This window comes from Molothrus ater, chromosome 12, assembly GCF_012460135.2.
Source record: "Molothrus ater isolate BHLD 08-10-18 breed brown headed cowbird chromosome 12, BPBGC_Mater_1.1, whole genome shotgun sequence".
Lineage (NCBI taxonomy): Eukaryota > Metazoa > Chordata > Aves > Passeriformes > Icteridae > Molothrus > Molothrus ater.
The window spans coordinates 16,292,699-16,304,884 of NC_050489.2; positions in this window are offsets into that span (position 1 = coordinate 16,292,699).

The following is a 12,186-nucleotide window of genomic DNA, read 5'->3' on the forward strand; positions in this document are numbered from 1 at the left end:
CCACTTCTTCATTTTCAGGGTGTTCCAGATCCTCATAAAAATAAAAAAGCTTTCCTCTGATTTCCAGTCAGTTTAGACACATTTTTTATCCATAAGCATATACTGCCCTTTAGCACAATAGTTCTTTTCCTTGTCTTGTATTTATTCCCTCAGGTATTCATATTGTCTCTGGTTTTCCCCTCCAATGCTGAACAAGCCAAGTCTTATCCTAAAACAGGTCTTTCACTCTCCTAATGAGCTTCAGGAGCACAGCAAAAATGAGTGTCCATGGGCATCCTAAAGGGCCAGGTTTGCAGGGCTAACCTAGAGCTGCCACACTGCTCTTCCCCAACCCAAACCATTAAGCATTCATCAACAATTTCAGTTAAGAAATGGATTAAGCAAAACCCCTCCAATACACCCATTTTTGGAGCTCAGCACCAGCAGGGAACAAAAGGAAGACAACACTGGTGCATGTTTAGGTTTTTTATTTCTCAGGTTCTTTTGGAATTGATAATTCTGGAAGCATGTGATCTAAGGAGAAAACCAGAAAACATCAAGAAGGGTTTTTAAGTGTTGTATAAAAAGCCACTGAAATCAGTCTGAATTTTCTAGAAGCTCTCAAAACATTTTTAACCAATGGGGGGTAGGTTTTAAACATTTAGTGACTGCCAAGACAACAGAAGTAATGGGACATAGGTCCTTGCAACAGCATAGTACACAAAGACTGGTGTAATCATGTTGCCTGTGGACTTCTTGGTGGATATAATAAACATAGCTCTTGGAAAAGAAGTGAGGAAATACAACATCAAAAATGGGAAAGAAAAAACCAGAGATTATATAATCACATTCGGTGAGTCAACGTTGATTTTGATGAAGAAAAAAAATAAACACATGGAAAATTAGCTTGAGTATTAGAAAAAGCTTATAATTTCATGGAGCTTGGAAACTGCAAAACAGTGAAATCTTAAAGTTTGTAGCAAAAATCACTGGATGTTTGTAGCAAAAATCAGTGGAACAAAGCAGAGTTGATCTGAAAGCATTTTTCTATATTTTCTGTCTTCTGTTTCTCAGGGTTTGAGATGGTCATTCTTTGCTGAGTTTTCTTAGCTTTTTTTGTATTATACCAAATAAATTTCCTTCTAAATTCCACCCTGAATTTCTCTCTGTAGAGGAATTTCAGGGTGATGGATCAGAATGGCACCACATCTATTTCTCAGTGAATACAGTGAATACACCTGATGCCAGAGAGCAGGGAGAGGAGCCCCACCACTGTTCCACCATTCCTTTTGTGTATGCCCAGGGCTGAGAAGCTCTGGAGAAGGGCAGTGAGAGCAAGGGAATCATTTGCCAGCCTAAAAGATGAACACTCATCAACAGCATTTATGAATGACTTAGCATTCAGAGTGCACTTGGGACAGTCTTGTGCATCCACCATGGACACACACAAAGAAAGACACATAAACCAGAAAATTAATCCTTTCTATGTCATTTTAGCCAGCACAATGTGTCAGCCTGACCTTACAAAATACATTCTGAAGATGCCACAGTGGGACAACAGCAATACATTTTAGCAAGCAGGAGACTTGTGGCTTCAATATTACATTCAAAAGTCCAGCCTAGCTGAAGGAAAGGTTGGTACTTTGCTTCAACATATCACCACTTTTCTGCCCTTGTTGGACAGTTCTGAAATCTGGAGCAATGCAAATTAACCCCTTTAAAAGAATAGGAAAGGAGCTGTATGTACTGAAAAGAGAGGTGAGAATATATCACAAGAGTCTTTAAGGCCATCAGGCACAGCTTTCAAGAGCAACCATAGGTCAAAGGAGCAGTTGATATCATAACTGATTATTGATTTGATTCACAAGTTCTCCTGAGTCAGTTTTATCTGTTATTGCTCAATTTTGCTGTAGATCCCCACAGCAACTACTCAGTGGCTCCTGATACAGTTGTCTCTGTCCTCTTATAAGAAATACAGTATCTTTTTGTAACTTTACATATTCTCTGTCCATATATGAAATTTCCTCCATGTCTACCCTCACTCGTGTGAAAGAAGTATTATTCCATCTGAAGACAAATAGTTCAATTTGAAATTAATCTTCTACTTTTGAAATTATTCTTCCTCATTACACATCTGAAGAAATACATTTTCTAACTGTCAAGAACAAATACTGTTTTTAGGGTGCCACTTTCCAACTCAATTAACATCAGTAGTGTGTTCTCAGTGTTCTGTTAAAGCCTGCTCATGGACCAAGTTACCTCTATCCTATTAATCATGTGAAAGTAGAGGCAAGGTTTGCTCTGTAAGGAATTTTACTACCCAGGAAAGGTGACAGTTAACAGCCATAAAGTCTGAAGTGTACTCATGGATTTCCTGGGAGCAGGCAGCTGATACACACAACCTTTGGGCTAAGCACACCACATCTGAAGATGACAGTGACATTCTGGGTTTATAGCCACCAACATTAGTCTTTTGAGATCAATAAAAAAAGTTGCTGGTTTTGTGACATGAATAACAGTTCACCTAGACTTGAAACTTAAGATTCCAAACATATTTCACAGACATATTTTCCTTTTCTAGTTGGGAGCAGACTACTCGTTTTGAGCCTTCCTCCACTTCAGCTGCTTTTGCTGTCTTTCAATTGCGCCGACAGAGTCAGCAAGGAGGCAGCTACTGAGCACGACTGGCTGCACCAGAAGGAGCCAAAGGCAGTTCCTGCCTCTGCTGCTGTCACCACCATGTGACAGCAGAGCCACTGAAGCAATCTCATGAGTTAAGCAGAGTCCACAGCCCAGCTTGTCCATGACCTGTGAGAAGTCCATGACAGCAGCCAGCACAACACACCCACGTGGCCGTGGTGAGACATCACGGGTGGGTCAGGCAGAATTCAGACAGGCAGGGAGGGAATGAGACTTGTGGACAGGAGAGGAGCTGTTTCTGGGCATGGGAGCGTGCTACCAGTGGGGCTGAAAGTACTTTTTACCCTATTTTCAAGCACTGTCTCTGCTGCTCTGGGCAACCAAAGAAACACCCCCTGTAACAGTACTGGACCCTCCAAGAAACTCTGGCTCAGGCTGCAGCTCCTGCTCAACAAACAGCACCAGACTGCAAAGGCAGAGAGTGACCAGGCACATCAGCCCACTCTGCTCCTTTCTGAATGTCAAATGTTGGCAGGTACACCCAAGAATCATCAAGCAGCCATCAATGGCCGTGTCCCTGGGTTGCAGTGCCTTGTAGAGCTAACATTCTGGAAAAGTTCATGGGTCAGACTCTAAAATAGCCTGAAAACAAAAAATAAAGACAAAACATGAAATCTGCATCACATAAATGTAGAAAACACTGTCCTCCTAGCAATGCCAAATGCCCAAATTCAGGTATATTTTACTAACCTTTGTTTGTTTGTTTGACTACACATTTGAGTAGAGCATCAGCATCACAACAATAACTGGCACACCATGATCACCTCACAGGTTCTCTTGCTTCCTGCCTTCCTTCAGCTGAAGCCACCTTGGTACTCGCGCACAAGGCAGTGAAGAAAGAGCACACAGCAATGCAGAGAGCAGGAGCTCCAGAACAGGATACATTCTGCTACCACCCTGGTTTAATTACTATTTGCTGTTCAAGGCTGCACAGATTACCTCCACCCACGCAAGGTAATTTGAACACTTTTATTTCGTCTAACTATGTACTGACACAATGTTAACAGTTGCAATTTCAAGGAGCAAAATCCTTAGAACTGAAGTTACAGATCAAGGAGAAAAATCTCAGATCTCTCCCTCTGGTTTCATAAAATTCTAAAATAGCCGAGCATGGAAAGGACCTCTGGAGGTCATCCAGTCCACCTTCTTTTTCAAAGGGTTAATTTCAAAGTTAGATAAGGCAGTCCAAGGCCTTGTCCAGTTGAGTCTTGAAAGCCTTTGAAGATGGAGAACCCACAAACTCTCTAGGCATCTGTTCCATCACTTAATCTCTCTCATCATGATTTTTTTCCTTCTGTCCAGTCATATTTTCCCCATTTACAACTTGTGATCATTGCACCACATCCTTTTGCTATGTAATGCTCAGAAAAGTCTGGCACATCCTCCCCATGACCACTCCTTAGGACCACTATCAGATCCACCTTAGCCTTCTCTTCCCTGCACTACACAAACCTCTGTCCCTCAGCCCCTTCTCCTGTGAGGTTCTCAGTCACTCCAGCCACTTGAATGACCTGAGTGCTCCCCCAGCACAGCACAGCACAGCACAGCAGAGAAACACTGTCCTGCTCTGCACCAACCAGGCTGGGAGGGTTGAAAACTCTCCCTACCCAGGACAGGGACATCAGGTGGGAGGTCCCAGTCTCCACATCAATTTAAAGTTCACAGTGAAGCCAGGTGCTCACCTCTGCATTCACAGCCACATCAGGACCTAAATTCTGTTCGGGGGGTCAACAGGGTAGAGAACATGGGTCAAAGATTTCTGAATAAAGAGCAAAAATGATCAAAAACACCACTAAGGAATTAAGTAGCCATTTTCACGGGGATACTTAGTTGACACATGCTCTGAAACTGTGTTATTAAAACTAGAACAGAAGATTATATATTTCATTACCCAGAATTAGAATGAGAATGGACTGGTTTGTGCACAAAAGAGAATGTAACTGAGAGACTGTTCAAGATAACAAAAAAAAAACCAAGACTGTCATCTGATGATATCAGCACCAATATGCTGCACTGTCTTGAATAAAAAATTATCTGTATCAGATACACTAAGTTGCACAAACTCACAAATAAACAAAACTCAGGTCTCATTTCCATACAGTGCATTTAGACAGGCTGATTTGGTTTGGTGTACCTGGTTAACAACAGAGGGAACACAGAGCAATACAAGTTACTGAGAAGTACAACTACAACTGACCAGAAAGCCAGGCTGAAACAAAGACCCAACTTCTGCTTTCAGGGACTCTGAAAAGTAAGAAGTAACATGTTGCCAAGAGAGTATATGAAGAAGCAAAATTAATGCACTATTCTAGAACTGGAATAACACTGAGTAAGACAAAGTGTGAGAGGTGAGTCAGGAGTAATCCTTGGATCCTACCAACATTATCTCCAGTTAAAAAGTCCAGATGGGAATTTCAGGGAAGGTGAATTGCTGTTTGCTATGTTGACATCATTACTTAAATTCACTGGAAGTTCAGATTTCAGGTTTTGGTTTTTAATACACTCCAGCCTGCTTTGTTCTGAAAGACCACCAGGAAATTTAGGGTTGAGTGTAAAGGTACAAACCTGACTCTCATATCTCCTCAAGCTTTATGTTACCTGATTTTTCAAGAATTACTCTCAATTCACACTGATAAATGAATTAGTCTTTCTAATTAAAACTAGGCCTTTTTTCATTGAGTTTTCTCACTCTAGGACAGTCCAGCCTGGTTTAAGAAAGACTATTATAGAGGCTATGTACCAGTTCATGCCTCCTCCAAGTGGGCTGGCTTCCATCTCATCTGTACTGACACACTGGGTAGAGGCACTAAAGAAATTTAAATGGTTTGTTATATGGAAATCAGAATTACAAATGCATTTACAATTTTTAAAAATCACTCTAGCAACAACTAAAAAGAGTTAAGTTCTTGACAATTCTGAAGTTGAGAATATTTAATGTCTAAAAAAATGAAAAAGAGAATATAAAAACTTAGAATAATGTCTAATAACAAGATATTACAAGTTTCTAAGTTCTTTATGAAAAATTTTATGAGTAATGCTTTGGAAGGGTACTTTTCCTGCAAATAAATGTAATGCAAATACTTAAGTCCCATAAGACCAAGTTTATAGCCCTTGCCCTAAAAAGCAGTCCTAATGATTAACATAGCTAAGTATGTACTGTAATGCAGAGCCTGATGCATATTCATTCACAGTGGGTATAATTCTCTTCTTAGAGACACTACCAAACCACCAGCAGCCCTTGTATGTAAATGGAGACTTCCATTATCTTGTATTTAAAGGCATCTATAATAACAAATAATCAACATGTGCGATGTATTTACACATTTTTAAGGTGCACACTGTATGATAAGGCACCATTAAACATATATTATTTTAAAACATAAAACGTTTAAACAAAATAAATTAAAAAGAAAAATATTCCTTTAAAATTTAGTTTCCACACTTCTAAAAAAAAAAAAAAAAAACTCCTGTGAATATATAAATCTTTCAAAAAGTGTGCTATTAGGAATTCCAGCTAACTTGGCACAGAATGAATTTCTGAATGACCAGCAGACAAAATGAATTCTGCTTCTCCCTGGACTACATTCGTTTTCTCCCATTTTGCCAAGATCAAAAAGCCCTTATTTTAGCTTTCCAGGCAAAGAGTAGCTAATCCTTGACTAGCTCATAATAATATTTTAGGCTGTGCTATGATATTCAAATACAACATATATTCATTTTCCTGAGTGAAATCCAACATAATTTACAAAGGCCCAAGAATCCTATAAGCACAACAAGAAGTCTCTCCTTAAAGAATGTCATCAGAAACAGCACCACAGATTTGCCAATTAACTGATGGAGAAAGGTCCTCAGAGCTGGGGTACTGATTTCATCCCTGGCTATGCAGCCATGCTCAAAACCCAACTGGAGACAGTCACAAGCAAATGCACTCTAGATGACTCAGGGCTGAGCTGCAGGCTTGGAGTAGACACAGAGATTGTCTCCAGCCACCACTATTCTATATTTCCTTATAATTGTGTGTATTTTTAAACACTTTCAGCGTATCATGGAGTTTTTGCTTGTAAGCCCAGAAAAACAGACTTGAAGGTACCTTGTGGCTTCAGCCTCTCCATCCTCACAAATAAATACATTATGTAATCCTTCTCATGGATGGATCCAGCCCCATACTTTTTCTCATTAGTAAGGAATAATGCTTTTAGTTTCCTGAAATGTTATGTGTCCTTGCATAGTTTCAGAGTCATTATTAAATCATGCAGTGGTTTTCCCTTTCTTGGGCAACCCTCATGAGCAGCCTGCTATGCACAGAGGGTTTGTGAGAGGCAAATACAGAGGTGCAAGCTGAGTCCATGATTAAAAGCCACAAAACACAGTATTGCTTAACATATACCATTTATACACCTAGATCCTCAAACCTGCATATTTGTAGGCTGGGTATCATTAATTCAGTACAATTTTTATAGAGCAAAGATTCAGGGAGAAAAAACAGCTTAAAAAATTAGCTTACTAATGTGCTGTAATACACTGTGATCACTCTGAATATCACATGCACTCTATGTGTAAACCACACTGAACATGTCAGATGGCTTCCCTTAAGAGAATCACTCAGATTAATCTGTTTCCTATTGTCTTGCTGTTTATGGATTATTTAAAACGGTTCTAATACTTCTTGCCCAGATGTAATAAATGAATAATATTAATAAAATTAATAAATAAATAATATAAATAAAAGCAATAAAACATATCCCAACCTCCTTTAATTTCAAGTTTCAAATCCCATATTCTACTACAACTTACAGCATTCTTAGGTGTTCACATATTGTTATTTGCTGCTTAACAGAAGAAGCCACTGGAGCTCCACTTCACACTTCAGTTTCAACTCACACAAAAAATAAGGCCATAACCCAAAATCTCTAATACTGGACTCTTTCCTGATGTTAAGGATATACAGAAGTATAGAAAAACAATGTGTGCCATTTGCTCCTGTTGGATGTACATCATGATTTCCTAAATCAGCTCCAATTTTGAAGGTTCTGTGCAGACAAGAGCTCCCAAATGAGACCGACTTCTACATACATGATCTACACTTTGTCTTTTTTTTCACCTTAGTTGGAAAGTCAGCAAACCGTCCAACAGGAATGCTTTGGCACCTTCTTATTATCTCTGACAACATGTCAAGTGGCAAAAAAGGCATTTGCAAACAAGAGGGAGAAGAATGTGCAAAGATTCTATTTTTGGTGCTATATTGGGAAGTACTCAATGTGTTCAGAGAAAGACAAAGTTATCGTCATTTTATCCTTGGACAAAGTTTTTTCCCCTTCCCCAGATAAGGCAAAATGGTATTGGCCATACTAAAGATAACAAAATAGACTCATAAAGTTGAAAGAAATAACGTCACTTTTCAGAACAGCAGCCATTAAAATGAACTGTCAACCCTAGAAAAGTTCTGTTCCACGGTGAATGATGCACTGCAACAAACAAACATTACTTTGTTTTCCATATATTACTGTTGGTTTCATTATACTGTGGTATTTAAGCTTCTATTTCAAATGTTTCCTCTTGATGATAAGTAATTGCATGTTATAAGATCCAAAGAAGGGTTTGGAGGAAGACATTAATTTAGCATCAGAATCAAATGATCACAACTACTTGTTTGCTTCCAAAGACAGCATGGCACAAAGCAAAGTGCATGGGGCTTTCCCCAAGCCTAGTTCTTCTCACAAAAGAATGCAAATCAATTATTAAAAAGCCATGCTGCTTTCTTATCTTCTCATGTTCATCTCATTTCTAATTTTTAGATGGTCTCTGTATGCCAAGGACACCCTCCTCTTGTTTTGCAGTTCCTTTTTCACATCTTGGATAATTTTTGTGATAAGCTTCCTCTGGTATCCTGGTGCTCCCTCAGACCTACCAGGTGAGTATGGAGCCACCACAGTTCCCAAACCCTGAGGAATCCCTGATCCTGCCTATCTCCCATCCAAGACAGTGGTGCCATAAACAATTCTCCTTTTCCTGCAGTAGCTGCTCACCATTTCCTGTCATCTGCTACTCTGCGAACCTACTAAGACACTTTTTTCATTTTCACTCACTGACTTTTTCCATGTTCTGATCATCCTCCCTTCTTAGGTTGGCGATAGACATCTTGCTACCTTGTTCCCTGCTTTTGCTTCAGTTACTGCTGCTAAAATATTCCTTTGCCTCCCCCATTTTTTCACACAACCAAGGCTTTGCACAGCCTTCTCCTTGCATTTGCCTTTGGTTCCTTATTCTTCACTCATGCCTTGTTTTCTCCCATTCTCTCATATAATTTTCATACCTTAGCACATCAATTCTCTCAATTTCTCCATTTATTAATTATTCTTGCCCATCATTCTTGTTCCTCTTCAAGAGCCAACGCAGCCCCTCATGGCAATGTTTTGTACAAGGTGTTTGCAAATACTCAGCTGCACTCAGTGGCTGTACAGTTCCCACATATTTGTATAGCCCTGGACTGATTGACTAAGCAATCAATAACAAATCAATAGCCCAGCTATGACAGCAGTATTTTTGCTTTCTGGAATAGAATACTTTTGCTCTGAAATGTATTCAGATTGAGAGATAATTCCTTCAAACACAGTAGTGGAAACCAGAGCATCCATCAAATCCAAAGAAGTGTTCGAATGTGATGTATCTTGTCTGGAATGCCTCCCTTGCCTGCATTACTCTCTTGGGATAGGAAATAAGAGAAGGCAGCAAAACAATAAGAGTAATGAATAATCACATACTTAGCAAAACCATTAAGTTTAGAGCTTGAAATTTGTACAACAATCTGGAATTTGCTGCAATTTAATTTCATAGATATTACCATTGAAAAGCAAATAAAACTGGAAAAGATGTATTCCCAGAAAATCTATTATCAGAAACCCTAAAAGATTATCATAAATTTAAGCATTTCTATTTTTTACACAAGACTCAGAGGAACACCATTTGCCCTGTCTAGTTACAATAAAGACCTGCTGGGCAAATGAAGGTCACTTGAATTTTTTACAACTTAAAACTTTGTTTTCTGCTCACTCACAGGGAAATACACCAAAACCATAACGAACTTTTCTTGGGTTTGACAATCACAAAAGTTCTCTTTAAGTACTCTCTCTCGCTATTGACTCACAAACCACGGCATCCCAAGGGACTGTGCCCTCTGAAACGAGGAGCGAGTAATCAGGAAAAAGATGTTTCCCCTCTTCAAAGCATCCACTAAAGCATTCATCCTTTCAAAACTTCCAAGCTACTATTTGTTTGGGTTGTAAATCTTACAGCAACAATATTGACAATGTTATTGTAAACACTGTACAATGTAAATGAAATTGTCAAAAATATAGACCAGGTCATGGAGACTTCTTCCAATATGGCACAGGGTGAACTGGTCTCATTTCTTCTGTCTGGGAACACAGAAACAGCAAAGCCCAGAAAGAACAGTTTGATTATTAGACCTATCTCAAAATAAAAGACTTATACTCTTCTACAGCTTGGAAAGGGACTTTTTTTAATTCAGTCAAGAGACCTTTGGAAAGAGTTGATACCATGAAGGAAGCCAACAGTTTCAGAGAACAAATATTTCAGTATGCAACGAAAAATTACTCACCAGCTCTGACTGCCATTTTGTTTACTGCTGTGGAAGGCTGCAAAATGTAGTTGTAATAAAGCAGATATTGAAGAGATGTATTAAAACACCTACTTATTGTGGATATATTCTTATATTCGACTCAATGAGCTGATTTGCTACTGTAAACATTAAATGTCACTTTACAATAAAACAAAATAATTGATTTATCAAGAAGAAACCATGGGGTGTGATTATTAAGTAATGCACTGCTTGGAAATTAAAAAGTATTTGCTGCATTAATTATTGGAATTACTACACATGGGTAGTTTCCAGTATTTCTTTATCTTTTCAACATTTTCCTCTTCAAATACCAAATCCCAACAATCCAAATATTGCTGGCAACTTGGAAAGCAGAGGACAACTCTCCAGTTACCACAGTCAGGTAAAAAAAAAGTCTTGTCCTTAGGAGTCCAACATCATCACACACCTCTGTAGACCACACAAACCATAAACGTCTTTGAGCTCCAAACTACCATTAGATAGTTTTTATTGAACTCTCAGTCAATACTAAGCTGGTTAGCTGGCAAGTTCATAATCACCAGAGGTAATATTCACAGTTCAGGAGATGGGGTCAAGCAAGAGCTGGATGTACATGCATGATTTCCTACTTTCACGATAAGAAGTGACAATGTTCAAAATACCCAATATTGATATTTTAAAAAGGAATCCTCTCAGCCAGAAGGGTCTTTGGCTTCACATCACTTGAACCACAGCAGGATTTTTGGTCATAAATAAAATTTTGGAAATAATTCAGTGCACAGTACCAGCGACTTTTATTAACCATTATCACATTCAATAAGCCTCTCCAACCTGTGCTCTGAGCAGTGCCAATTCTCACATTCACATGGAAAATCAAGAAGGGAAAAACAACAAACACAAGAAGATGAACAAAAGCCACAACTGTGGCAAAGCCAGACCATACAACCACTACTGATCCCAGGTTACAGGGAATGGCTGTGAGGTGAGAACAATGAGTCTGAAATTCAGTAACAACTAGAGCTGGCTGGCTACAGAGCCAAGGTGTGAAGAGCTGGTCAGAGAACACCCTCACGGTGCTCCTTCCTACCAATAAATAAGATATCGAGAGGACACTCAACACTTTACCTGGAGAAGCACATCCTCCACAGCCCGGAGCCGCAGGAACACGACGTGGTGCTCATCAGCCTCCACAGGGAGCAGCTCTTACCTCTTCGGTGGCCCCAGCATCCTGCTTGGGGCTCTTTTCCACACCGCGGCTCCTGCCTCCTCTGGAGTCCATCACTGCTGCAAAGTGCGTCTTCCCATCACCATGAGCCCATTCCTCTTCACAGAATCACCAGTTCATAGCATCACTCATGGTGGAAGGGACCCGAGTGGGTCATCTGGTCCAACCACCCAGCTCTAGGGTCATCCTACAGCACATGGCACGGGATTGCATCCAGGCCGCTCCTGAATACGTCCAGACTCGGGTCGCTCAGGGCCGGTTCCTGTGGGAGAAGCTCCTCAGGCTCTGCAGCGATGGCCGGCGAAGGCCGCTGGTCAGTCAAGGCGCCGCCCGGCTCACTCGGCATCACCTTCACACGTTCCACACGTTCCCCGTCTCTCAGGTAAGCACCGCGGGGACGCCAGCGGCCATGGGGCGGCATTTTTCCTCCAAGAAACGACACGGACGGCTCTAAAGTGGCGATGGCCGATGGCTGCGTGTCGCCGCGCATCCCCCGGCCGCTTCAAAATTCCAACCACCGCCTCCCACGTGGAGGGCAGGTGGCGGGAGGCCGCTGGCTTTCACATCCCCGAGTGGGCTGGCGAACCTGTAAAATGGCTGGGGGACAGCGGGAGAGGCATCGCCGTGCCCGGCGGGGAGCGGGGACGAGAGGTGTCCCCGAGCC